General features: G+C 40.0%; 1 protein-coding gene across 11 annotated transcripts in view; it reads left to right on the top strand.

The window, feature by feature from the left end:
* TENM4 (teneurin transmembrane protein 4) overlaps nt 1-25,934 on the top strand; it is a 2,941,751-nt gene that overhangs the window by 1,442,379 nt on the left and 1,473,438 nt on the right. The window lies entirely within an intron of this gene.

Below are 25,934 nucleotides of genomic sequence, written 5' to 3'. Positions count from 1 at the left end.
GCTGCCATGAGGTTGCATGAACTTTCCCTTGCACCAAGATGCCTTGTCAGGGAGAAGGTGGAGGGGAGGAGACCCTTGGGAGGAGAGAAACAGCCCCATCACAGTGCTCGAGTGTTGAATTTGATTCTGCACTCTCTCCAAAGAGAGTAAGTTTAGTGGAAATAACCCACAATATCTTAAAGTGGAAAATGGGGCCTATTGGTCTCATCCTTTGACTTCCTCCACTTAGGGGAATAAAAGCTTCTAAGAGCATTTTGGTCAGTTATAGGAAAACTAACAGCATTCTTTTGCACAACCTAGGTTATAAATTTTAGGCCCTGCTACACAATAATACAATAATCAAATCACAACAAAAATGGGAGATTGTGAGTCCTGGGAGTACAGCAAAAGAAGGATTTTAGGTAGCAAACATTCTGGGCCAGTCAGAGCAGTGATCTCAAAGGTGAACTGATTCTCACTGTAGGGGTGGATACACAGGATTATGGCCCCAGATCCTCAATTATTTCTGACCCTCTTGGAAAAACCATCTACTGTGAGAAGGTTGAATCGAGCCCTGTTCCCTGATGCCTGTCAGCTTCCAGTTCATCTCACTCCCTCATTCAAATTCCATGCCCACAGAGCCACCTTCTGGGTCATCTCAAAGCTCATCAAGTTTGTCTTCAGGAAGTAGTGTTCCAGTCACAGTAGGTTTGGATTCTATCATTCATAGTACACTTAGAAGCAATCACTTATATTGTACTTAGAACTGGCCTCTATGATTTTGTTTCCCATGTAGCTTGACTCCAGGGAGAGAATTTGTTGATTATCCAAGTGCAAATTTCCTAATCTCAAAAAGTTCTATTTCTCAAACTTCTTTCCATCTCCACTCATCTCACCCTAGTACAAACTACCTGTCAACCCTCACCTAGACAGCTGTCCAGCCTCCTGGCCAGCATTTCTGCTTAGCCAAATCTTCACAACTGAACTAAGATCATGTTACTCTTCTGCTGAAAACACCCCAGTGGCTCACACTCAAAATAAAGTCTGAACTCCTCATGTCTCCACAGGGCACGGTTCGGCCCCTGCCCACCTCCACCCTCCCTCCTGCCCCTTTCTCCCTCTTGCATCTCCTCTACCACATCGTCCTTGTCTCCTTGTCCCCACACCTGACTCCTCAAGGCCACAGAGGCTTTGCCTTGCCGAGTGCTCTTCCTCTGGTGTCCTGATCATAGGTGCCATCCCAGCATTCGTGTTTCTCCTCGCATGTCACCTCCTCTTTGTTTCCTGACAAAGCTCCCCTTCCCTGTTACTTCTGAACATCATATCCTACCTTGTTCCTTGCAGAGCATTTATCACTGCCTCCTACATTGCACACTTATTTATTTATTTTTACTCTTCCACTATTGTTTAAAAGCCTAACAAGGCTTAAGTTTACCACTGTGCCCCTAACTCCTAGAACAGTACTTGTCACACAGGAGTTCAGTGAATACTGAATGAATGAATGAATGAATGAATGAAGAATGAAATCAGCTTTCTAATTCCACCTGTGATCCTCTGTGCATGTTAGATTTCTCTCAACCCAGGGCACTCTAGTGAGCCTGTCTCTCTCTAGGTCTTCTAAGCTTGGGTTAAGATCCTAGAATATACCTAATAGAGAAGAGTGGCTTCCATCTCTTACCAGGGAGTCAAGACAGGTTTGAATATCAAGACTCACTTGCTGTGTGCGTCTACACAAGGCATTTAACGTTGTTGGGCTTTTGACAGCACTGCTTATTCATTTCTACAGTGCTCTGGTCATTACACACTCATTTGTGGTGACTGCTGGACCCAGAATTTCTCTGTGACAAGACTCACTGACCATACACCAAGTGTAATGTCTTGCCGATAGTATGTCCTCAGAGATTAGCTTTTTAACTGAATGCTCCCCACCCCCACCCTGTACATTCTTCTCTTTATCTCTCTCTTTTGCCCATAGAGGCACACATTTAAATCTCCTCCTGCTTCTTGTCTTTATCACTCTGTCATAAAGATGATGCATAATCAGAGAGTTGAGGAAAGGTAGCACACTTAGAGGATAAACTTTGGGTTCAGGTTTAAATTTGAATCACAGCTCCCTAATTTACTATTTGTGTCACCTTGCACAACAAGGTCAACTTCTTTGGGTCTCTCTTCCTTCCTGTGTCAAACAGGCATGACACTAGCTACTTCTCAGAGCTGTGATAGGAAGTAAAGATAATATATGTAAAGCATCTAGCAGGTACCTATTAACTAGTTTAACTTCTTGTCACATTCAGGAATTCCAGGCATGGCTCCATGATTGGAAGACAAGTAGATGCCTAGAAGCTCAGTCTCTGAAGCCAAATTGCCTTGGCTCAAAGTCTGTTCTCAACCCTTCTCAGCTCTCCACTCACTATATGTCACATAAGCTCCCTGTGCCTCGGCTTCCTCATTAGTGTAAAGGGAATAGTAGTATCTACATCACAGTGTAGGGCCCAGAAATCAGTAAATTCTAAACACACACACACACACACACACACACACACACACACACACATTTGTGGCTATTAGTGGACATTAATGTCCCTTTTTGGTCGAAAGTGCATTATTAAAACTCAAGATCATCTTATCTCTCTAATGCTAGAAATTCAACTCTCCTCCTTCAACTTTCCCCTCTAAAACCTCCTCATTCCCTCATCTTTCAGCTTATTTTATCTGTTTAATATATCTTATTGAAAAGTATGTCTTTGTCTTCATAGTCAATATTTCTTTGTGCCATTATGAGCTGTAACTAGAGGATCCAGTCTGTGTGAATGATTCTTCATCAAATAAAGCTGAGTTACAATGTCCTCTTGGGAGCAAAAGCTGAACTTTGGTGCTTTTTCATCAAATCATATTTATTAAGATCCTGTGTTCCTGGCAGTATGCTATTCTTGAAAATATTTCAAATATAAAAATTCCACAGTCCCATATTGAAACAGGCTTAAAGGAAATGCAAGAAACAAAATGAAAACAACTGTTGCGTTAAAGCAATGAGCATGTAGGTCACTTAATTAATTTCTAAAATGCCTTCCATGGGGTTGATTTGTTATCTGATTAATAAATTGGGGGAAATTAAATGTATATTTCTATATCGCTTTCCTAGTTCTGGTTTCTCTAAAGGAATAAAACAAGGCAAGTCTTTTAATGTCTGATTATCCCAAGTTTTCTCTAAATTTAAATTATTACCAAGTAATACTTACTGGCCAGTTGTTATTTTAAAAGGTCACTAGGATGAGCAATTTCTTAAGGAAAATGCAGTTGCAAAAAAAACATTATCTATCATTCTTCTATTAGGTTTATGTTCAATGATTTTTAAAACATATCATTGCATTAAGCCCCCTGAAAGCCTTGAAAATAGTTATCTCTAGCTTATCTCTTGGAGAAGAATTATCAACAGTTATCTATGTGCACAGAAATTATTTTCTTTCTCTTTGCCTTGTGATGTAGAGGAAACAATACAACCTGGAGGGTCTTGGAGTTCTGCCTTTGAATCCTGACTCACCACTCACTTAACTAAGTTGCCTTGGGCACATTACTTGATTGTTCCAAGCCTTATATTATCTGCAAAATGGACAAACAATCCCTTACTTTGTAGGACTGCTGTAAAGATTAAAGATAATGATGTATCTAAAACACCTACCTCACAGAAGATAACCCATAAATTGTAGGAGGTTTTAAACATTGCATATATTAAATTTTACATAAAAATGAAACACCTGCCTGCTTCCTAGGAAACCTCATTTGAGTAAAACACCGGTATACAGTACAGCAAATGTGAAATAAATAGAATAGAACATACATGAAGGAAAAAGAAAATATTTTAACAAGAAGTGTCCCTTCCAGCTCTCAGCTTCCAGGCAGCTAAGGCAACATCACAGTTCTCTTGAACTAACAGAGGGATAATGTAAGAGCAAAGAGACAAAAGCAAGGCCCTGGTAAAATAGTCTAAACCATATGTAGCATGAGGATCCTCAAACCTAGAGAGAACACTAAAATATCTTTTTTATTTTTTTTATTTTTTTTATTTTTTTCAATGTTTATTTATTTTTGGGACAGAGAGAGACAGAGCATGAACGGGGGAGGGGCAGAGAGAGAGGGAGACACAGAATCGGAAACAGGCTCCAGGCTCTGAGCCATCAGCCCAGAGCCCGACACGGGGCTCGAACTCACGGACCGCGAGATCGTGACCCGGCTGAAGTCGGACGCTTAACCGACTGCGCCACCCAGGCGCCCCGAGAACACTAAAATATCTTAAGAATAAATGGCTGAATTACAGCTTTATAAGAAGCAACCTTTTTGTAGCATTTGATTTTGCCCATCTTACGGATAAAAGAACTAAGTGTCAAAAGTTTAAGCAATATGGTCAGGATGACACTCTAATAAGTGGCAGAGATGATATTTTGGCCCAGGACTTCTGTTTAGTGTGTGTGTGTGTGTGTGTGTGTGTGTGTGTGTGTGTTGTTTTGTTTTGCCTTTAGGACTGTGCACAGGAGAAAAAAAAATGGACGTTGTTCTCAGGGAACTAGGTTTCAGAAAGTGAAGCTCAAGGTAGGTTTACTTTTCATTAAGATCCCCAATTTAATAAAATACATCATTGTGTACCAGCAGTGGGATTTGTTGTTAGAGATCCAAACTTTCATTTGGGGGTTGATCCCACTGTTTGAAATATTAGATATATAGCATGTGATCATTTTCAGTTTGCTTAATGAGTTTCCTGAAAAAAATCTGATTTAAGTAAGTGACCATGTACAAAATTTAGGTCTTCAGGAATAGTTTACTATCACATGGCCAACAATATCAGGCATTGCAATAGATATAGCTTTCATTCCTTCTTTTAACACACATTTATTGAATGTCTATTAAGTTCTACTTATTGTTAGGAACCTAGAAGGAGATACTGATGAATTAAATGTAGCAAACACTTTTTTTTTTTTTTTTAATTTTTTTTTTTTTTCAACGTTTATTTATTTTTGGGACAGAGAGAGACAGAGCATGAACGGGGGAGGGGCAGAGAGAGAGGGAGACACAGAATCGGAAACAGGCTCCAGGCTCCGAGCCATCAGCCCAGAGCCTGACGCGGGGCTCGAACCCACGGACCGCGAGATCGTGACCTGGCTGAAGTCGGACGCTTAACCGACTGCGCCACCCAGGCGCCCCTAAATGTAGCAAACACTTTTGAAGACATCACAATCTAGTCAGAAAGACTTATGGATAAACATGTATGAAGCATTTTGATGAATGCCAACTGATTTTAGTTTAAACCATGTGTGTATTGCTAGCCTAACAAAATACAGCTTGCCTGTGGTTAGTTCAGCAGCCCGAAATAGCCATCAGGGACATCACCTTGAGTTTCCCAAGAAGCAGACTCTGAGATTTATTCTGCTTTGCAAGAGCTTATTAGCAAGTGCCACTGGGATCAACATTGTGGAAAGGAAGGGGGGGCAGCATTGGGCAGAGGGAGAAGACAAGCTGTTAAGAAGTCCCAAGGACAATGTCAGCAGACCCCCATGAGGAGTCCTGAAGACTAGATAACCCTCCACAGTTGTCCTCTATTGAGGTGAGAAGGCTGGGATTTGTAGCCTCTGAACCCATCAGTCATAGAAGTATGGGCCACCCTAGGAAAGGGATGTGGCCTTAGGCAAGGGAAATGTGCAGCTGAGACAATTCCCAAAGGGACTGAATTGAAGGCCACTTGTCAGAGACCTTCTCAGCAGCAGAGAAAGTTGTCTTTGGTCCCTGTAGTGACATCTGGGCAGCACACCCTGGCATCCACTACAGAGACCTGGGCCCTGTATCCTTCACTTCCCCCATCCTCAGCCTCTTGTTCTTTGTTCTTAGAAGATCTCTTAAGGCTCACGAGGTCCCATCTGTCTCCAAATAGGACATTCCCACACAAAAGCATACAAAAGAGGGAGGAAACAAGCGACCATCAGCTCATACCCCTCTCTCTTCAGAGAAAAATATTTCCCAGAGGGTCACAGAAGGATTCTGACTACATGTCTCTGGCCACAACTGCTACCAGGACACAGATAAGATTTGTTATCCAGGAAGACAGGAAACTGGTCATTAGGTGGTGTTATGGACTGAATGTCTTTGTCCCCCAAACTTGACATATTGAAACCTAATCCTCAGTGTGATGGTATTTGAAGGTGGGGACTTTGGGAAGCTGATTAGGTTATGAGAGTAGAGCCCTCATGAATAGAATCAGTGTCCCTAGAAAGGAGGCCCGTGAGATCTCCCTCATCCCTTCCACTCTGTAAGGACTCAGGGACAAGATGACTATTTATGAACCAGGAAGCAGATTTTTGCCAGACCCTGAATCTACCAGCTTCTTGATATTGAACTTCCAAGCCTCCAGAGTTATGAGGCCTAGATGTTTAAGCCACCCAGTCAGTGAAAGTTTTTAATAGCAGCACAGTTGGACTAAGATACATAGGTTGGGTTGGAATTGCCCCTTGTGCCATAATGGGATGCCCAAGTGTCACTGGTGATTCACAGGAGGGGTCCCACGTGGTACACCGTGGGGCAGAAGAGCATATACATATAAATGGTATCCACTTAAGGCATTCGTGCTCAGGTTTCTTTCCAGGGTTGTGGATCTGGGGCAGGCAATTCTGTGAAGGCTAACATTGCCCTGCCTCAGTTTCTTCATTCGCAATTTAGAAATAATCATAAAAAGCGAAGGCAGTTATAGAAGTTACTGGAGATAATGGAGTTGAAGGCATGCTATAAACTTAGAGAGTTAGAAAACCAGTAGGTAGTAGTAGTAAGTAGTGTTAATAATACAACCTACTGAAATTCATTGGTGTAAATCCACAAAAACAAGAGGACCTTAATACAGACAGATTTCAATCAAACGTGCCATTAATTAATTTTTTTTTTTCCCTAATACTTCTTATGCAATGAGCTTTGCCAAGCAAATTTGATCCTATTTTCTTCCTGGGTTAAATTTTTTCAAATAATCCCTAAGTCTTCTTGTTAAATGTCAAGCTCTTCATGTTAGTAGACAGAGGTTTCCTGGTCATGCCCTGTTGTCCTCTCAGGTCCATGTCTCCTAGCCCCTCGATCTCCTCCAGCCACAAAGTCCCATAGTTTCCTACATGCATCAAATCTCATCTCACGTGTTGTCTTTCTGCCTCCGATGCCCTCTCTCACCTACTTACCTGCTGCCTCTCCATCCTTGACACTGCTGAGCCTTCTCTTCGTTTCTCATGCCTTCTTAACTTTCCCTCAGACTGAGATGCTGGTTCTGGAGCTTGCCCTGTAAATATCACTGTCTTAGCACACTCTACACTTTGTCATTTTCATTCTTATATCCTCAACATGAAACTCTGATCTTTTTGATGGCAGGAGCTACATGAAGGCAGCGGTCTGATTTTTCTCTGCCCCCTGAGTATGCACGTGTTCTTAGTACATGTGTGTGTGTGTATTAAATGAAGACACTGCATGCCACATCTCTATATAGTTTGTAGACATCCAGTATTATTAAGATCATGGAATACTGGAGTCTGGAAATACCATTTTCAAGCAATATGACCTTTAGCAAAAAGTTAACCTTTCTGTAAGATGAAAAACCAAATAATAAAAGCTAAGTAAGGAAAATTATGAAAGATACCCAAGAGTGCCAGGTACAAACACTCAATAAATTTAGTCATTATGACAATTATAGTGATAATAGAAAGAAATCCCATGGATAAATATCAAATCCCTCATCTCCTCTCCTATTAGATGTCAAACTTTGAATTATTCTTTGACTCCAAGAATATGTATGGGATTCCGTGTATTATGTTAGACATGTAATAAGAGATCAATAACTATTGATTAATAATAAAGCTAATATATATGCAGTTCTTGCTATATGCCAAATAGTGTTCTACAGGGTTTCATATACATTAACCAATTAATTCTCAATCAATCCTTTGGTGGCTACCATTATTATTACCGTATTTGTAAATAAGGAGACTGAAGCACATAGAGGTCAGATGACTTACCCTGGTAGTAAGTTGAAGAGATAGGATTCAAGCCTAAGTAGTCCAGGATCTGTTCTCTTTATTTTTATACTTTATATATATCATGAATAAGTGAATGAATAAATCTCATCAGTTAAACACATTCAGAAAAGAGATCTATAGATCCTCTTCTCAAATCCAGTATAATTTAAATTTATCAGTCTACCCCCTGTTTCCCCCCTTGAGCAACATTTTACATTGTTTCTGCTTTCACTTTCCCCACTATGAAGTGGAATGAATCTCCTGGAATGTGATGCTAGAATTCTAAAAGGTCAATGTGTCTGCATCTCTGTGTTTAACAACTAAGAACATATATATTGGCATAGTAGATCAAACTGGTGTTGTTTTCTGGGGCCCACCCTATAGCCAAGCAACAATATCAGCAACCCTACTTAAGAGATTTGGTATGACCCTGGGCCAGGCTGATCAGGTGCAGGTGAAATGTTTAACTATATCAGCCAAGAGCAACAAAGTCAAAGAGTAAATTTGAAACATGCTAGGGATCAAAAGGCAAAAGAGTAAGCTGGTGAAGTAATAAAACGAAGGAGAAAGTGGAATCACTTATGGAAAGTGAGTCAGGTATTGGAAAGCCACAATACCCACAATAGACTCTGAAGTGAACAGAAGCAGGTCAGAGTAAGTGGTACCACTTACTGCTATGGTGAATCTTTTGTTATGACTAATTAAGACATTAGGGAAATTTTCAAACATCCCAGTTACCCTTAGTAACCCTTTACAAATTTCTCTGCAGTGAATTTACCTAAATCACACCTTAAAATGTCAACAAAATTTAGCCAGAAACTGAATGTTGAAAGAGAACTTAGAAATCTTCTAGTCGTCTTTTTCATTTTAAAATAAGTCAACTCAGCCAAGAAGTTGGTCCATAATGACTCAATTAAAGTAATATATTTTACAAAATTGAAGCTGCTGTAGAAATTGAGATTTCCTCTTATTCATCCTAAACTTAGTGTTTTTAATTTTCAAAGATGCCCCCCCCCCCACCCAAACCTGCTTTGGGAATAGTATAATTGAGTAATAAGTCAAAACTCCCATCCAGATATAAACTCCAGTCTTGCATGTAAAAATCCTTAATTTGTGAAAAATGATTTTTTTTACCATTTCATAAAGGAGCCATCCATTCACGAATGAATGATTGAATGTACATAATAAATTTCAGTTGAATGAATGCAGAGTGGGACCATCATTATAGTCACTTTCAGATTGCTAATACAGGACTTCAGAATTGCAAGTAGAGACAGTGCAGGGAATTGGAGCTGTATTTTCCCCTTCAGAATTTCAAGCTCTTTCTTGCAGATAAAGAGATTGAACACGTTGGCATCATGAGCTTTCCAATGTGATGCACTGAGGATGCCTATTGCATATGTAACATTCAGGGGAAAAAATTGCTTAACCTGAATCTAACCATGGGAAAATAAGCAAGGAAGTCTTATTAAGGTATGTTCTTAAAAAAAAGAAAAGAAGGGGCGCCTGGGTGGCTCAGTCGGTTGGGCGTCCGACTTCAGCCCGGGTCACGATCTCGCGGTTCGTGAGTTCGAGCCCCGCGTCGGGCTCTGGGCTGATGGCTCAGAGCCTGGAGCCTGCTTCCGATTCTGTCTCCCTCTCTCTCTGCCCCTCCCCCGTTCATGCTCTGTCTCTCTCTGTCTCAAAAATAAATAAACGTTAAAAAGAAAAGAAAAGAAAAGAAAAAACTGAAGTCTTTAAAAGTTAAAAGAAAAGTCTGGTTAACTTTAACATTGAAAGAGATGACTGACTTGATGACTAAGTCCACTGTGATTCTTGATTGGGGCTTGGATTAGGAGAAAAGCTATAAATTACATTATTGAGATTATTAGATAAATTTAAATATTGAGGGCACTTTAGATAATGAAATTGTATTGATATTCAATTTCCCGCCCATAATCACTGTATTGTGGTTGTGTAGAGCCTTCTTGTTCTATGGAAATACATGCTAAAATATTTGGAGGTAGGGGCGCCTGGGTGGCGCAGTCGGTTGAGCCTCCGACTTCAGCCAGGTCACGATCCCGCGGTCCGTGAGTTCGAGCCCCGCGTCAGGCTCTGGGCTGATGGCTCAGAGCCTGGAGCCTGTTTCCGATTCTGTGTCTCCCTCTCTCTCTGCCCCTCCCCCGTTCATGCTCTGTCTCTCTCTGTCCCAAAAATAAATAAATGTTGAAAAAAAAAATTTAAAATATTTGGAGGTAAAGTTTCTTGATTACAGCTGTTAACTCTAAAATTGTAGGCCAAAGAAGAAATGTATGCATGTGTATATGTATGTGTCTGTACACACACACATACACACGCGCACACACACACACACACACACACACAGTAAAACAAACATGGCAATAAGTTAACAATGATTGAGTCTAAGTAAAAAGAGTATGATTGCTCATTGTAGTATTTATTTACTCTTGAAGTTACTTAAAATAAATACTTTAGGGGGGAAACAAGAGGTTTAATACTCTACACTTGATAAAGACATTAAATCTGTGCATAATAGGCAGTTAAGTAATATGTTTAATGAATGAATAAAAGGATGAATACTTCAGGGGGATGAATGCTCCCCCCCCAATTCTTTAAAAGCCATAAAAACCATCATTAATGACTTATTTCTTTGAATTAAGACCTTATGTTACTCAACATCTCTAGATAAGAGATGAAAATATTAATGGAAATATCAGTAACATATATTCACCCTTATTTTCCATTTAAACCAATCATTTTATTTTCTTGTCACAGTCCTTAGAAAAATTACTTAATATTTTCATTCTCCAATTTTCTAACCTATGAAATGGGGAAAATAGCTCACTTATTGCTTTAGATCAAATAATTGTGAGGATTACGTAGGATAGTATATTAAAATGCTCACAATTAGCATTTAATGAATGCTAGATATTATTATTATTATGCATGTACAAATTGTATTTGCTTTCCTGGTACATTTAAAGGCTGTTTCCTGGCCATGCTTTCCATATTACTTCCCAGTATAATCATAATATAATAATTATAGCTGAAAAATAGTAGGAATATTCTTGTGCCAGCATTGTCATAAATGCCTCACCTACATGCTATGATTTTATTCTTGCAAACTTGCTGCAGGTTATATCTATCATTAACACCTTTTTGATGAGGAAACCAATGTTCAGAGACGTTAAGAGCCTTACTTAAGTTTAGGTACCTAGTAGGTGAAGGAGCGAAGATTGAATCCCAGCCTACCTGACTCCACACCAAGGGCCTTTAACCAGTTTGGCTCTGAATCTCTACTCATTTTAGCCAAGTTAGGCTCCACTTTGAACCACTCTTAATGTACATATTCATTATGCCCATTATAGCAAATGTATTCAAGTCATATCCCCACAGTTAATTGTAAATATAGATGATGGATGATGTAGGAAAAAATAAATGACCTCAGAGGATGGGCCTTGGTTGAGGAAAAGAAATTTCAAGTGTAAGTTTGGACTCCAGCTCTTTTAAATGCATAACTTTGACAAAATCCAGTACATATTTGAACTCTAGTTTCTTATCTATAGAACAAAAAAAAATGTATTTACTAACTAATGCATGTATGTGGGGGGTGGGAGGTGGAGAATGGTATGGTAAAAATCATACAAAATAAGGGTTATGAACAACCTTGTACATTACAAGTAATCAGGAGGCACCTAGTCAGCTCAATTGGTAGAACATGTGGCTTTTATCTCAGGGATGTAAGTTCAAGCCCCACTTTGGGTGTAGAGATTACTTAAAAATAAAATATTTAAACTATAAATAATTAAATAATATTAATAAAATATTTCCCAAAGATAAAAAATCCACTGAAACTGAAACAGTATTCCATCATATATTATAACAATGTATATATGTATATATTTAATATGTATGCCTACATTTATATGCCATGTATATTATAAAATTATATATATGTATATATATATATATATATGTAATGTACATATATACAACTAGAGAGTATATACACATTTACTATATATGCACATTTAGATGGATAGATGGATAGATGATAGATAGATAACATCAATATATTCCTGGGGTGGTAGTAGGCTATCCTTCTATACTTCTTACTCTTTGAGACTCAGTATCCTCAGTGGTATAGTGAGAATTCTAATATATCTCAGAGATTGCTGGTTATAAGGACTAAACCCACAAAAGCAATCAACAGTGTTTAGCAACATTTCAAAATTCCTTATTGACCCAAATAAATGTTAGCTTAATCAGAATCAAATCCATTACACTTTATCAGTATTTCTAGGGTGTTTTCTCTGATAACAACCAATTTAATACAAATCAAGTGTCCAACAATTCACTTTCATTCTGAGACTACCTACCTGGAGTTAGCACCTGCAGATCCCACAGGTTAAAGTGCTCAGTGACGAAGTCCACCCACACTTCAGATGTCAATCACAAGTCCTGGGCCACCTGCACTTCTGACCAACTGGTTATAAATCAGAGGTTCCCACAGCTTCCTCCTCAGGTTCAATAATTTGCTAGAATAACTCCTAGAACTCAGGAGAAACACTTTACTTATATTCACTGGTTTCTTTTTTTTTTTTTTTTAAATTTTTTTTTCAACGTTTATTTATTTTTTGGGGGACAGAGAGAGACAGAGCATGAATGGGGGAGGGGCAGAGAGAGAGGGAGACACAGAGTCGGAAACAGGCTCCAGGCTCTGAGCCATCAGCCCAGAGCCTGACGCGGGGCTCGAACTCCCGGACCGCGAGATCGTGACCTGGCTGAAGTCGGACGCTTAACCGACTGCGCCACCCAGGCGCCCCTCACTGGTTTCTTATAAAGGCTATAACTCAGGAATAGCCAAATGGAAGAGATGCTTGAGACAAGATATTAGCGGGGAGAAGGAGCATCAAGCTTTTATGCCCTCTCCAGGCATAACACCCTTCTTGCACCTCAGTGAGTTCACCAACAGGGACATTCTCTGTGATCAAGAGTTTCCCCAGACCCAATCTCTGCATCCCCCTGACATTCTCCACACCCCCCAGACCCCAGGAAGAAACTGAGAGTTCCTACTTTCTAAACACACGTTCGTTCTTTCTAAAGACCTTTCCTCGGGGCGCCTGGGTGGCGCAGTCGGTTAAGCGTCCGACTTCAGCCAGGTCACGATCTCGTGATCCGTGAGTTCGAGCCCCGCGTCGGGCTCTGGGCTGATGGCTCAGAGCCTGGAGCCTGTTTCTGATTCTGTGTCTCCCTCTCTCTCTGCCCCTCCCCCGTTCATGCTCTGTCTCTCTCTGTCCCAAAAAAATAAACGTTAAAAAAAAAAAAAAAAATTAAAAAAAAAAAAAAAAAAAGACCTTTCCTCAATGTGAGACTCTAGGGTCTGCACCTCAAGTCCCCTCAGTAGTATAAATGCAAGTGTGCGCTGAAAGGCGCTACTTGTGAATAATAAAAGACACTCTTACTGCTTAGGAAGTTCCAAGAGTTTTAGTTGCTTTGTGCCAGGAACTGAGGACAAAGACCAAATATATTTCTTATTATACCACAGTGTTTATCATGATATATATTTGTCTCCTAGACGTGTGCAGTATTTATGTCTTAGTAATGGATCATTTGGCAAGTAAATTCTGAAGGTGGTAAAGGGCATGGAATGGCAATCCTAGGACGAGGAAAATGCTGTTAGCCTTTTATCAGAAAAATTTTTGAACTATCTTTCTGGAGAAGTCTAGGTATCTATATGTTCAGTGGGAATCTGTGTTGCTATCACTCAAAATGTGAGGGCAGCTCATGTTTTTAGCAAATTTTAGTTTGTAGGTTATTGCACAGAGGGATGGAGGAAACTTCTCAAAGAGACTCACATTAGCAGTCATCAAAAGGCTGAGGTTCCAGGTCTCTAAGATGAGACTCTGAGCAACGTGAGTACATTGAATGGGCTTCTCCTCTGGTCTTCCCTTACCATTTTCCCTGCTGCAAGTAGAGATCCTTTCAGTGACCCGGTTAAGGTAGGGCATCTACACCAGAATCAATGCACTATGGCCAGGAATGCAGGGACACATTCTTAACAATTTATATCATTCCTGAAGGTCCAATGATCCTGGAGGAGAGAAAATACATAAATCAGGCAAATATTACACTGCACTATACTACTGCTAGTGACTACAGCTCCTTAAAAAAAAAACCCTAAAACGATTGAATAAATTAATTTTTTAAAAGAGATTATTATTTTGGAAATTGGTGACAGGATAAGAATTGAAATTTCCCGTGCTCCATAAATACCTGTGTGAGTGTGTGCATGTGTGTGTGTGCTCACATGTGTACAAGTGTGTTTCTGATGAGTATAATGCTGTAGAATATACTAGAATTATAGCTTATAAGTAAATCTAAGCTGTGATTGACTGGATCAGTGTCAGTGTTATCTCCTTGTAGATGGTTTCCATTCATCAGAAATTAATGGGAACAGAATGGACTATTGTGGGTGATGAGTTTCCAGAGATAGCTTTTATGCCACTTGGCCAATCGGACACCCCACCTTGGCCCTGTTGGGCTTATTACTGCCATTCAGACATCTGAAAAATCTCTTGACAATTCACCTTCATACCAAAAGGAGCAAGCACTTTCAATGGATCTCATTAGACTTCTTATAAAACCACTACATGCTAGAAAGAGTTTCCATCCCAGAAGGGTTTCTTCATTCGAACTTATCAAGCCTCTGTACAGTTCTATTCCTGATTAGCAATTTGTTCTCCTAAGAGCTTTAAAGATACACCTTTATATCTCTGTAATTTCAGCCTTTTCCCATTTTCCCTTTATCGGCACATTCAAATGTATTTTACTCTTATCTTGGATCTGTCACTCAGCATATGTCAACTTTAAGAGCGCTGGACTATAGCAGTGACTGTCAGTAATGTTTCAGCTTAAAAAAAGAGAAAGGGAGAAAAAAAGAACACATGCATCAGATCTCAGAAAGCTCCCTGCCTTGATATATAGCGTCCTAGTATGTTATTCTAAATTATTTCCATCAGACAACCAAATGCCAATCTACAATCTTGTCTGGAAAGAGCAAAGAAATTTTCTTTGACCATATGCTATCAAATACCATGTCTAATCTAGCCATACCATGTTTTGCTTTTAATGCTTCTAAAGCTTTCTTTTAAGGCTCTCTTTTTTTTCCTGACTCTTCCTCCCTAAACCTCACAGACTAAGCTCTACATTTTTTCTGTGAAGTCTTCCTTACAACCCATGCTTTCTGTATGATGTAGCCAGCTCTCCACCCCGCTTACTTTCAATCTCTTGATCAGTGAGATTGATATTTCTTGATCAGTGAGATTTGAGATTTCAAACCTTGATCGGTGTCCTTCCCACATTTCTTTGAAGGTTCTGATCATGCTTCTGGCTCCCAAACTCAACTGCAAGCCCTCTATGGGCAGAGACTGCAACTTATTGTCTGTGCCAGGGTCTAACACATGTGTAAACAGCCCAGACTGTGGTCCTCAGATTTTGCATGTTAAATTGATAATTGGATGGATGGAAAGCTGGATGTATGGATGTATGGATGTATGGATGGATAAATAATTGTGTTTGTTTTTTTTCTGAAAGCATATGGGATGAAGGTAGGTAAAAGTCTTCTTGTGGTAGGTACTTAGTGAAAAGTAAAAAAAGTAGGTACTTAGTAAACCTGAGTTAAATTGATATCCCAAATGTGAGGCAAGTCAAGTTAAACAGAGAAATATAAAAGTCTTTAGAAAGATTACCTTTTAGGTGGTTTAAAAAGTAGAATGTGGAAGCTACAAATAATAATGTACAAATTAATAGGAAATGAGAGGATTTGAGAGTAGCTACTTACGTCTTTTTCAGCACAGAAGGAATTGAACTTCACTTCATCTGAAGTGAAATCAGATTTTCTAAAACTACAGTCAAGGTGAGAGAAAATAGAATTTTTTATTATTCAGTGATCCCTTTTAAAGGAAAGCTTGAGAAATGTTGGATCACATCATATTCAGTTCATTAATTGGTACCTCTCTCCAACTTACTTGTGGATTTGAAGTCAGAACAACTTGTGTAGAAGTTTTGACTCTACTACCAATTAAATGAATATGAATAAAACCGTATTGAATGTAAGCATAAATGATCAAATACTTGAGTGCCTGCTATGTCGCAGACAACATACAAATTCATTGATTCTTATTGTTTTTGATAGTTGAAGGAAGGTTTATTTTTTATCTTTTATTTTTTTATTTTTTCAAGTTTTTATTTAATTCCATTTAGGTAACATACAGTATATTAGTTTCCAGTGTAGAATTTAGTGATTGATTCATCACTTACATACAACATCCAGTGCTCATCACAAGTACCCTCCTTAATACCCATCACCCATTCAACCCATCCCACCCCCCACCACATCCCCTCCAGTAACCATCAACTTGTTCTCTATAATTAAGAGTCTGTTTTCTGGTTTGCATCTCTCTCTCTTCCTCTCCCAGCATGTCCATCTGTTTTGTTTCTTAAATTCCACATATGAGTGAAATCACGCGGTGTTTGTTTTTCTCTGACTGACTTATTTCGCTTAGCTTAGTCCTCTCCAGCTCCACCCACATCACTGCAGATGTGATAATGAGCAAGTTTTCTAACCACCCTGTGCTTCAGTCTTACCATCTGTAATATGAGGAAAGTACATGTTTCATCAGGTGGTTGTAAGAATCAGTGAATCTGTGGCTGAGTGATATTCCACTCTACGCTCAACCACAGATCCATTGATCCTTGCAACCACCTGATGAAACATGTGTTTACCTCACGTTACGGATGGTAAAACTGAAGCACAGAGTGATTAGTAAACTTGCCCAACACCACAAACCTACCGTATTAGTTTCCTATTGTTGCTGTAACAAATTACCACAAACTTGATGGCTTAACACAACACAAATTTATCAACTCACAATTCTGGGGGCCAGAAGGCTGCAATTCATTTCTGTAGGCTCAGGTCAAGATGTTGGCAGGGCTGGTTCCTTCTGGAGACCCGAGAAGAGAATGTGTCTTCTTGCTTTTCTAGCTTCTGGAGACACCTGTACACCTTGGTTCATGACCCATTCCTTGCACCCCTCAACCTCTTGCCTCAACATCACATCCACTTTTTCCTCATGTCAAAATTCCTTCTGTTTCCTTCCTATGAGGACACTTATGACTATTTAGGGCCCACCCAGATAATCCAGAATAATCTCCCCATCTTAAGTACATCTGTAAAGTCCCTGTTGCCACGTAAGATAACACAGATTCCAACAATTCAGATCTAGGCACATTTAGGATCCACTATTCAGCCTACCACAGCCACTGAGTTGGAACTAGGAGTCAGTTCCAGGAATTCTGCTACTGTAGATAGCTGGTCATTCCACTAGTGTGCCGTGCTGCCTCTCAGATAATGGGATGCAGCTTCTCAGATAATAATTGCAAGAAATGTAGTCTAATAAAAGTAAGCTAAGTGTCTCAGGGGACCCAAGGGCAGGGTGCAGCAGAACCTCAGGAAAGGCCAAAGTACATTTATGAGTAGCCCATAAGATATGTACTTTGGGGTGTATCTGCATGGCTTGTCCATTTGTCTCTCTCCCTCCATATCTTACCTTTCTTTGTTTTCTGTAGTCCACATGGCAGGAAACTCTCACAACTCAGTTCTACCGGTTTACATTCTGTGCACACCACAAAACACAGATGTGTCCTTTTTCCTTTTCTTGTAAGTGACCGCAGTGCCAAGGGCTGGATCACACAGTATAAATATGGGCTCCCAGTGAAGTGAGATCAGAGCTTGATCCAGTGATGACAGAACATTTTTTTTAAGGGTTGAGGCTCGAAAGCTGAGCCGCATCCAAAAGTAACTTCCATAGCTTTCATCTGCAAAAGCTTCCTGGAAGCAGGAACTATAGATTCCACTTTGTGTTGACATCCAGGAGAAATGTGACAGCATTTATTTGATCTAACTCTATAAGAGATTATGGTAAGATTATAAAAATAACAGGTCTCAAGATAGAAAGGGAGAGGCCCCAAGAGATTTTATTTTAGCTAGTGACTTCCAAACTAGCTATTAAATTTATTTCCTTCTTTCCCTCCTTACTGCTTTCCATCTATCTTCCTGCTTTCCTCCCTCCTTTCCTGCCTCCTTTCTTCTGTCTTCTTCCTGCCCTCCTTCCTTCTTTCTTTCTTTTCTTTTCTTTTTTCTTTTCTATCTTTCATTCTTCTATTCTTTTGTTCGTTATTTGTTTCTTTGTTTGTTGGGGAGAAAAAAACACCGGGGAGAAAGAGTTATAGAACTGAAGAAAGGCACAAAGATTCTTTCCAGAGACTTCCATAAGGATTTCAAATGCTCTGACAGGGAGCTGGCATCGGGGTGGAGGGACGGTCACCCCAGCTGAGCACACAACTGAGGATGTGTATTGGCTGGTCAGGGGATCTGGGATCACTCATAAAAGAATCAGGGCATAATTCAAGGCCTTATGAGAAGCTAGGGCACCATTGTCCTGAGCATTGGTAGAATAACAGTAGATACTTTGAAGTGGGGGTGGGGTACTTGAGTCAGATATTCAACCTATGCAGCCACAGTGACTGAAGTTACAAACATTGAAAAGGTTAAGGTTGGGTAGGGCAGTTTCTATATGACATCTACTGATACTGCTAATGATAATTAATCATAGAGGCAGAACAGACAAAACAACTATTGTCACTGTCGTGCATTGACCAAGAGTCACAGAATGCTACTTTTTCAGGTTCAAAGACATTCCCCAACATTGAGTATTAAACAAATAAAGATGTTCTTAGAATTCACAGTGAGGACATGCCATGGCAATGAGAGTTAAAATACAAATTACCTAGAAATTATCTGAGCCAAAAAGTGAAGCAGAGCCTGTTGAAAGTGTAGAAATTCTGAAGTAAGTAAGACTTTGAATCCTGTCTCCCTCACTTTCTAGAGTTGTGACTTTGAGCAAGCTATTTTACTTCAAATTCCACTACAAAGTAATACCTGCTTTGTAGTGATGTTCAAAGTGCTAAATGAGCTCATGTAAGTAGTATCTGACATATAGTAAGAGCTCAAGCAAAATTCTTCCATTCCTCCTTTTTCTTCTGTTTTAATCACTTTTTACTTGGACTCCATATTCATGCCACCCTGAAAAGTAGCTTGTGTTAACCAGCTATCACCCATCCACCTACTCTCAGCTGACCCAAAGTTACTCTTCACATGTCTTGGTCAAAAAGTAAGTTAAACAGGGACACCTAGGCGGCTCGGTGGGTTAAGCATCTGACTTCAGCTCAGGTCATGATCTCGTGGTTCATGAGTTCAAGCTCTGCATCGGGCTGTCTGCTGACAGCTCAGAGCCTGGAGCCTGCTTCGGATTCTGTGTCTCCTTCGCTCTCCGCATTTTCCCTGCTCTCTCTCCCTCTCTCTCAAAAATAAACAAACATAAAAATTTTCTTAAAAAAGTAAGTTAAACAATTATCAAACGTTAACATAGATTCCTTCATTGTCTATATGTTCTGAAAGCCATTGACTGATTCTTCAAACTATTGACAGGAAGTGCAGATCTCAGTTTTAGAGGGAGTTTCTGCATCCCAGAAAACATCCAAATGGCTTAGTCTTAACACAAGCCATCACAGGCAACAGAGATCATGACTGTAAAGAAATTATGTGTCCTGTTTCTTAGGGTGACTAGGAGGAAGCCTGCAATCAGAGACAGAAGGATGGTGAGGGGGAATCAGACTTTAATGAGGACACAGGTTGAGAACATGGGAATTGGAAGCCATGAGAGACTTGGTGGGGATACAAGCCAGTCAGGGATGGAAGGAATAGTCACTGGCACGGAAGAAACAAGGAAAATACCTAAATGATGTTTTCCAACAACTCTGGTGGGATTGCAGAAGTGGAGACATGAAGCACAGTTTGATTGTATTATAAAAAGCATAGCATATGTTCTATAGTTAATTAATCCAATTCAAAAATTTAAAATATCTAGCATAATATCTGAAACCAGTGTACTCTGATATCTTATTGAGTAGATGTATTTATATAATAATAAATGCTACTTATTTCTTATATACACTCAATGCCTGGCACTTTATAAAAGCAAATTCAGATAAATTAGAAAATAAGGAATTAAATATAGGCAGAAAATAATATGTCAGAAAACAGAAAAACAATAAAGCTGACAAGTGAATTTAAGAATTGGTTTCGTTGAACAGCAAATAATCCAAAATTGCAGAAACTACAGTGAACCTGATAAATACAAAGAGGGAAAATGCAAATATACAACATTTGAAATGGAAAAGATGGGGAGTGGTATCAGAGATGTCAAGGAAATAAAATAATCATAAAGAATTATTTGCAAGACTGAATAATACATTTCAGTATCTGGATGAAATAAGTGATTTTCTAAGAAAACACTGCCAAAATTGACTCCATAAGGGACAGACAATCTAAGCAGTTGACAGAATTGAGAAAGTTATCAAAGGTCAACAGCCAGCAGTGTGCTGGAGCTGGCTGGCACTGGTTTCTCAAAGACTGCTGTGCACCTCTCTTCCCACCTCCAAGTTCAATGACATTGTGATACTACCCATGGAATCAGCCATGGTGGGAATATTTACACTATGGAAATCAGCAAATGGTACAAAGAAGAGCCATTTATTAAACATTTACTGATAGCACACCACTGATTATAGTCCTGAAAAATGTCAGAACCCTATGAACTGACTCATATTTTTAAGGGATAGACATTTCAATAATTTGAAAACCATACTAGAGCATAAAAGAAAAGCTCCCAAGTCTTTGTTTAACAAGTCTTATACTGGCAAAAAAAAAAAAAAAAAATGCAGAGAGCTGTAGATTAATCTTTCTTTTATCTATTAATGCAAAATAAAAACACAAGTTAACAGTAACAACAACAACAACAAAAAAGCCAAAAGAATTCCATAGCTTGTTATAGACTAACAGTTGACCGCAGTCAACTGGGATTCATTCCTGGAAGGCAAGGGTGGTTCTTTAGTAGGAACTCCATTAATTCAATGCATACTAATACATTGTTCAACTGAGAAAATGTGATCTCTGTCTTCATGTGACTAAAGTGGACAGATGAAAAAACAAACGTAATATTGTATAATTCTGAACTCTGTTCATCGGAAGGACTTAAGTTGCTACTTTCTACTGACTCAGCTATCCATATATATGCAAATATAAACATGAACAAGTTTGAAGCCCCCCTTTGTTTTAGTTTGGAGCCATATATGATGTATATCTTGGAATATGTCCATTAACTGAAACTTTAGACAATTATTATAATGAAGAAAAAAAGAGAAAAAGAAAAATAAAGATTGGAGAAACAGGATGAAAAGCAGTAGCAGAATGAGGAATGGAAGAAAAGAGGGAGAGAAGAAGATAAATAGAAAGTGAGGGGGTGGTAAAGAGAAAAAGGAGAGAAGGAAGGCAGGCAGGCAGGCAGAAATGACACTACATGCAGCTTTTCTCCCCCCCCCCCCCCCCCCCCCCCCCGCCTTCCTGGTTTAAAAACTCCCTAAGGAACATCATCAGTTTTGGTTCCTTGGAAAGCAGCACCTCCCTCCCACTTGGATAGGTGCATTAAAGCACACAGGCTCTGGCATGGCTTAGGCTCCCCAGCAAGGAGGCAGATAATGAAGGGAATGAAAAGACCCCAGCTCTGAGGTTGGTGGTAGGGTGGCCAAGTTCTTGCCAAGTCAATCAGGGCCACCAGGGTCACAAGTGCCTGAACCCACCAGCCAGTGGAATGTGCCGCTGTGCTCCTGAATGCAGCTAGTAATTGTCCCGGAGAGCTCCAGATGAGGAACAGGGGCAAGGCTCTTGAAAGCAGCTTAGCAGCTCTGAGCTGGCCAAACCCTGCCAAGGGGCCTGGAAACCAAAGTAAATAATCCTTTCTTAAACCAAGGAAGTCCAAAACAAAGGAGGAATGAGGAAAGGTGGGGGAAGGATTGACTCCTGATTTGTGTTTCTCTCACTCATTGGACAGGACAAGTACTAAGGTGTCTGACTACAGCATTCAGGCAATATTGGATGTTGTGCACATATCACTCTGTTGTGTTGTGGTGGTTGTACCCTGACAACATCTTTAAGAGTTGTTCTCATCATAGGAGGAAGGAGAGAGGAGGAAAGAAGGAAGAGAGGTCCTAGTAGTTACAGTGGTGATTGTATAATAATAATAGTCCTGATGGTCATAGGTTACATTGTGTTCATAGTTATTGCAAGTCTTCCATTCAAACCTATTTTCACTAAGTACTTCAGGTGCTATAGGTAAAGAAAACAAATGTGATAAGAACTCTAACAGATGTGTGTAAGACAAAGAGGAGAGACTGAAAAGCTTTCTAGGAAGAACTCAAATATTCTCAAAAGCTTTTGAGAAGAACTCTTAGGAAACTGGAGAGACAAGAAAAAGAGAAAGGGAAGCGATAAGAAAGAAGATCATAAGGGCTTACAAATTGTGAACACTTCATCTAGTGCTTATTATGGACTGAACCGTGCCCTGCCCACATTCGTGGGTTAAAGGCCTAATGCCTAGTCAGAATGTATGGAGATGTGATTATATTAAAATGATGCCAGGGCAGGCCGTAATCTAATCTACCTGGTATCCTTATAAGAAGAGCTTAAGACAGGGGCACGTGGGTGGCTCAGTCAGTTGAGCGTCCGACTTCATCTCAGGTCATGATCTCACAGCTCGTGGGTTCGAACCCCATGTCGAGCTCTGTGCTGACAGCTCAGAGCCTGGAGTTTGCTTTAGATTCTGTGTCTCCCTCTCTTTCTGCCCCTCCCCCACTCATTCTCTCTCTCTCTCTCTCTCTCTCTCTCTCTCTCTCTCAAAAATAAATAAACATTCAAAAAAAATTTAAAGAAGAGATTAAGACATACAAAAAGATACCAAGGATGAATGCACACAAAAAACAAGCAAACAAAAAAACCCATGTGTGGACATAGCATGCAGGTGACTACCTGGCAGCCAAGGAAAGAAGCCTACTAATATCTTGATCTTGCACTGGTCGTGTCCTACACTGTGAGAAAATTAATGTGTGTGGTTTCAGTCATTCAGTCTATGGGACTTTGTTATAATAGCTCTAGTAAACTAATACAGTTCTCAATAAAAATTTGTATAAGGAGGGAAGGTGTCAGAGAGGGACGGAAGGAGGAAGGAAGGAAGGAAGGAAGGAAGGAAGGAAGGAAGGAAGAAAGGAAGGATGGAAAGGAGGGAAGGAGGGAAGAAACAAGGAAGGGAAGGAGGGAGCAAGGAAGGAAGGAAAGAGAATAAAAGAGGGAGAGCCCAAATCTGGTATGACCTTTTTTTTTTTTTTTAATTTTTTTTTTAACGTTTATTTATTTTTGGGACAGAGAGAGACAGAGCATGAACGGGGGAGGGGCAGAGAGAGAGGGAGACACAGAATCGGAAACAGGCTCCAGGCTCTGAGCCATCAGCCCAGAGCCCGACGCGGGGTTCGAACTCATGGACCGCGAGATCGTGACCTGTGCCGAAGTCGGGCACTCAACCGACTGAGCCACCTAGGCGCCCCTGGTATGACCTTTCTTGATCAAGGTCAAGATTATTTCTATCGACCTTACATCATTTTATAAGTCAGTATTTCTGAATGTGGTCAGAAGTGTTAAAATTAGGGGTGGGGAGATATATTCTGGAATGTGCTTGATTTTGGAGGGTTATATTAAAGCAGTTTTTCATTCTCATGTTTCTCTTTTCTGACATAAAGGATTATTTAGTGTTGTGCAATTTGTAAGAAGTCAGGCCTACCTTGTTGATGCATATGTTATTTGCTTCTCCCTGTATTTATCCGTATCTTCGTACACAGTCACACACACAGAGGATGTTACTAGATAAATGAATAATCCCCAGGATTAGTATACTGACTACTTACTAAAACCTGGATGATTTAGCAATGTTTCCATTTACCTTTTCATCTCTCTCTGTTCTCTTTTCTGAGTGGGGGGGAAAAAAAGTAAGATTGTAATAATATTAGTTGGTTGCTTTAAAAAGTTTCCACTTTGGAAATTAAAAGAAAGATTTAAAAATCATGAAAGCAGTGGGGCTCCTGGGTGGCCCAGTCAGGTTAAGCATCCTGCTTCAGCTCAGGTCATGATCTCACGGTTCATGGGTTCATGCCCCACGTCGGGCTCTGTGTTGAAAGCTCAGAGCCTGAAGCCGGCTTCAGATTGTGCCCCTCCCTCGCTGATACATGTGTTCTATCTCTCTCTCTCTCTCTCTCTCTCTCTCTCTCTCTCTCCCTCTCTCTCAAAAACAAATTTAAAATGTTTTTTTAAATTAAAAAATAATAAATAATAATTTTTTTTAATCTTGAAAGCATTAACACACTGGTTACTTACATGCTGAGCATTTAGGAGCAAATCAGGAAGCATAAAGATGCACAGTGATTAAGGTTGAATAACAGGTTGCTACGTGTAAAGTGTCATCCAAACCATGCCTGCCTGGGCTCACTCACTCGCCAGTACTCTGCTCTGAAGAACTCTGAGGGGAAAATGGAGTGACTTCCAAAGGGGAGAGACAGCCAGAAATAGAACCAAGAAAAATAAATAGGCACTCCGTCGACATGGAGTTGTGCAGAGGCAGTTCCAGCTGCCAGAATCTGACCCATCCCTCAAGGTCCCATGAGAGTGAAGAGACACAGCTCTGTAGATCCCAAGACTTTTGACATTTCTGAGCCTCATTTTGTCTATAAAATGGGAACCATCATATTTATTTCACAGGATTTTCAATTAGATACTATAGAGGAAGAAAAATAATTTTCCTTTATCCTTCTCAGTTCTTGGCTGAGATCCTCCTGTGATTAAAAAGTTTCAGGGGCACCTGGGTGGGTCAGTCAGTTGAGTGACCGACTCTTGACTCAGGCTTGGGTCATGATCCCAGGGTCATGGGATTGAGCCCCGTGTCAGGCTTTGCGCTGAGCATGAAGCCTGCTTGGGATTCTCTCTCTCTCTCTCTCTCTCTCTCTCCCCCTCTCCCTCCCTCCCTCTGCTCTCCCCACCCTGTGCTCTCCCTCCCTCTCTAAAATAATAAATAAATAAATAAATGAATAAATAAATAAATAAATAAATAAGACTCACAGGAGGGGGAAAAAAAGTATGTATATACATATGTACAGGAGTCCTATGAAGACATGAGACTCAAAAGGGAGCCAAATGATTGAGATTATATACCATCCTGAGCTAAGGAAAGGGATAGGGAGCCGGGGCTTCAAAAGGGGGGAAGGCAATTCAAGTGAGAAGACGATGTTTGGTGCACAAAGGTTGCCCTGCCAGCAGATAAGTTTCTCATTGAGGAGGGCACTTGTTGGGATGAACACTGGGTGTTGTATGTAAGTGATGAATCATGGGAATCTACTCTCAAACTCAAGAGCACACTGTATACACTGTATGTTAGCTAACTCGACAATAAATTATATTTAAATAAATAAATAAATACATAAAATAAACTTTTAAAAATAGTGAAAAAAGAAAAAAGAAAAGTGATCTCTGGTAGCAGCTCTCTTCCTGGTACAGGCCCCCTTTCTAATGCAAATTTTCCTTGCAAAAGGGTAACTTCCACTCAGCTTTCAGAGTTTCTCCCGTGTCTGCAATTTCTCAAAATAATCAGCTCAAAATAATCCTTATGCCAAAGAGACATATTTTGGGGTGATGTATTCTGCTACCCTTCAATAGAGATGTGATAGGAACTAGAAAAGCACTTTTTATTAAAGTGTAAAGTGCTGTGTATGCACGAGACACTGGTAGTGGTGATGACAAGGAAGAAAACTTGATGGGATGGTGGCATTATCTCCAGAAATCACAGTCATCACCACTTGGGGAAATGTCTCCACTCTTCCTGCCCAGCCCCACACCCCACAACTCCAGCACTTTCCAAGAGGAAATGT

The sequence above is a fragment of the Puma concolor genome, chromosome D1, assembly GCF_028749965.1.
Source record: "Puma concolor isolate L17-30 chromosome D1, mPumCon1.1.hap2, whole genome shotgun sequence".
Classification (NCBI taxonomy): domain Eukaryota; kingdom Metazoa; phylum Chordata; class Mammalia; order Carnivora; family Felidae; genus Puma; species Puma concolor.
This window is presented reverse-complemented; position numbering and strand designations above follow the sequence as displayed.